Source organism: Arachis ipaensis, chromosome B08 (genome assembly GCF_000816755.2).
Source record: "Arachis ipaensis cultivar K30076 chromosome B08, Araip1.1, whole genome shotgun sequence".
Taxonomy (NCBI): domain Eukaryota; kingdom Viridiplantae; phylum Streptophyta; class Magnoliopsida; order Fabales; family Fabaceae; genus Arachis; species Arachis ipaensis.
In genome coordinates, this window is record NC_029792.2 from 44,671,363 (window position 1) to 44,674,655 (window position 3,293).

Sequence of the window (3,293 nt, forward strand, 5' to 3'; positions counted from 1 at the left end):
TAAGAATACATAATTAAAAATCAATTAATAAATTGATACAACAAATTCCTTAACTCTAAATTTCCAATTTCATTGTACCCTAAATTTTCACCTTAAACAAAGAAACCCAAAATTTTCCCTTTTTCCAGCCTCTGAAACACGCAACCCTTCACCTTCCTTTCTCTTTCAACCCACGCACACACAGCAGAGGAAGAGAAGAGAGGTCACGTCACCGTCAGATCTGAAGCCGCCAAGGAGCCGAACGCCGTCGAAGCCGCACCGTCACGTCACCGTCGCTGTGCCTCTGTTGAACCCGTCACACCGCCGCTGCCGTGATGTCATTGTTGTCGCGAGGGAGAAGAGATGCGTGAGGAAGGAAGCTCGTGGGGGAGAAAAAAGACGCCGCCTGTGCTGCCAGCTCCGTCGTGTCTGATCTCCACTGTTGCCGTCGAAGGTCCGTCGCCGTGGCCGTGGAGAGGAGCCGCCGTTCATGCTTGTCGCCACCAAAAGAGGAGCCGCTGCCGCCGTCGATTGTCACTGGAGAACACACCGTACCGCCGTGCCTCTGGTCGCCAGAATCACGGACCGGAGAGAAGGGGGCTGCCTCTCCTATTGCTGTTGCTTCGTTCTTTTATTGTAAGCCGTCTCTGTTTTGAATTCCATTGAATTCATTTCTGTTTTCGATTCCATTGAGTTTGAATTCTCCATTTTGCTGCAACCATGGTCACTGTTGTTGGAGTTTAATTGATTTGGTTTCTGTTTTGATTTGAATTTTGATTTGGTATAATGCTGCCTATTTTGGTCACTGGTTCTCTGAGTTTAAATGATGGGTTCTCTCAGTGATAATATTCTAGGTGATTGAGTGATGCAACTTTTATGTAAATTAAGATTTATGACACTCCCTATAAACATAGAGATGGATTATCACACTTCACTACCCTAAAGATACTGTAAACATGGAGATGGATTATAACTGGTGACTATTTCCTTATGAGGAGTAGCATTCTAGAGTTATTGCATGAGTTATAGAGTTCGTGAGTACATGCAATCCATCTTTTTGATTTTGTGGCATTATGCTTTTGCTACATTTCAATCTCAGACTTAATTTGATGCCCTGAACAAGCTGCTCTTACATTGTATTTTTATTGTTGCTATACTGTGTATTATTTCTACTATTATTTTTGCTTTGTATATGACTAATATATGACCTGTTTTCACATTAAGATCGGTGTATTAGTACTTCTATTGATTAGGCACATCTTATTAAAAGATGGAAATCTTTTATTCTTTCAGCTGCTTTTTGCAATTGGTGTGGAACATAGAAAGGAGATAAACTCTGCAGTAGTTGCAGACAAGTGAGGTACTGCTCTGAGAAACACTAGGTAACCGAATTGTTTAAATGCTTTATTTAGTCTTCTTTCCACAAATTTTATCCTAACATTTATCTTTCTTTTCCTCGTCCCCTCTCTATTAGTAAACATTATTAGCATTAGGCTTAGTATTATATTTAATTTGCTAACTTTTTTGTTCACTGGAAAATCATTATAAAGGTGAGGGAGAACTTAGTATTATATTTAATTCTGCTTCACTGCTTCTACCTCGCTGCTTCTGCTTCATTGCCTTGGCTGATTGTGGGTTGTCATCTGTGGTAAGTGGTCTTTTTCTCTGATTTTCTTTTGTTTAGTTAGGGCGTGTTTGGTTGTTGGCCATTTTTGTTGGAGTTAAGAAGAAGAAAGAAAAGTGGTGTGTGAGTTTCTGCTTTTCTGTTTGTTTCAGTCCTTTGAATAGTGATTAGAGTTTGGATTATGAGATGAGACGTGATTAACTGATTATGGTGTTGTGATTAGGGAGTGGAATAAAGTATGGGAATGTGGGATTTGCTAATCTTTTACTGTTGCTTTTGTTCACTAAATTATTATTTGGAAATGCTGTTGTGATTTTATTTTGATTTTAATATTGATTTAGTACGTAACTGGTTCTCTGTCAATGCTACTCTGATTTTATTTTAATTTTAATATTAATTTGTTATAATATTGTTATAATTTTGATTTGGTAATTAGGTCTCTGAAAATGTTGTTTTGGTTTTGTTTTGATTTTAATATTAATTTTTATATTGATTTAGTATAATGCTGTTTGATTTTGATTTGGAAATTGGTTCTCTGGAAATGCTATTTTGATTTTATTTTGATTTTAATATTGATTTGGTATAGTGCTATTTTGATTTTGGTCAGAATAGGATAAGAGTATTGGAAAACTGATTCATCTGTGTTTTCTTAACCTTTCTAACACTCCATTGCAGACACTACCAGATTCCATTTGTGATCTGCATAATTTGCAGATACTATTGTTAACAAACTACACTAAACTCACAAGTTTACCTAAAAGAAGATGTGATTTGATAAGCTTGCGTTACCTTGATATCAGAGGTAGCAGTGTGCAAGAGATGCCTTGGGAAATGCTATAACTAACTCTTAGTTCTTGATGAGTATTGCATAGAAACCAAACGGCATCTTTTTTCTTTTGGATTATTTACTGTGAGAAGGATATAGATACCACACTCAGGAATATATGAAAAGATGAGTACGTAATAAGTCTTGGCTTTAATAGTCATAAATTGACTTGGTATATACTTTTTATCTTCTTCAAAAACTAGTACTTCATAGCTTCTTCTAGCACTTATATTATAAGTTTTAACGTATTTATTTATTTTTTTATATTCTCTATCATAGTCTTTACTATTTGAACTTTTTTTGTTTAATCATATTGAATCACAATGAATCCAAAATTTAAATCTTCTACAATTGAGCTACACTACAGGTGAAGAGCAATTGGATGAGAATGAAGGAGATAATATAGATGAGCAGGACAAGGATTATATTAATCCAACTGAGGCTGAGGTCATAGACAATACTGTAAAAGGTAAATTTTTTGTCTCTTTAAAAATATTTTATGACATCATTTCTCTTTAAATTTACTGCTGTGAAAGATTTAGATATGATGACTTCTTTGTATAATAGGGATATATTTTAATAAATAATTTATTGGATCTATTAATTGGTGGGGGCGGCAGGGCGGGGGTTGAAAAAGAGTGTTCGGTGAGCATGATGATGAGAATGGTTGTATGTGAGGACATGGCTTTTTGTTATTTTCATTAATAAGCACGATTAATTTACTTGAATTGATTAATTTGAGCTAGGCTTTCAATAAAATCAAGACTCAAGTTAAATAGCAAAACCCGAACAAGAAAATCAAGACTCAAGTGTTAAGTAGTTAGTTTTCTTATAGCAGTTGTGAGAGTCTGTGACTTTTACTTG

General features: G+C 35.5%; 1 long non-coding RNA gene across 3 annotated transcripts in view; it reads left to right on the plus strand.

Moving 5' to 3' along the window:
• LOC107613908 overlaps positions 70-3,293 on the plus strand; it is a 4,865-nt gene continuing 1,641 nt past the window's right edge. The window contains exons 1-3 of one of the 3 annotated variants that reach the window (XR_002352401.1): positions 71-615; positions 1,273-2,559; positions 2,797-2,898. This is a non-coding gene — a long non-coding RNA (uncharacterized LOC107613908). Of the gene's footprint in view, positions 616-1,272; positions 2,899-3,293 lie in introns of all 3 variants that reach the window. The other 2 variants (XR_002352402.1, XR_001614225.2) reach the window with 2 other exon arrangements.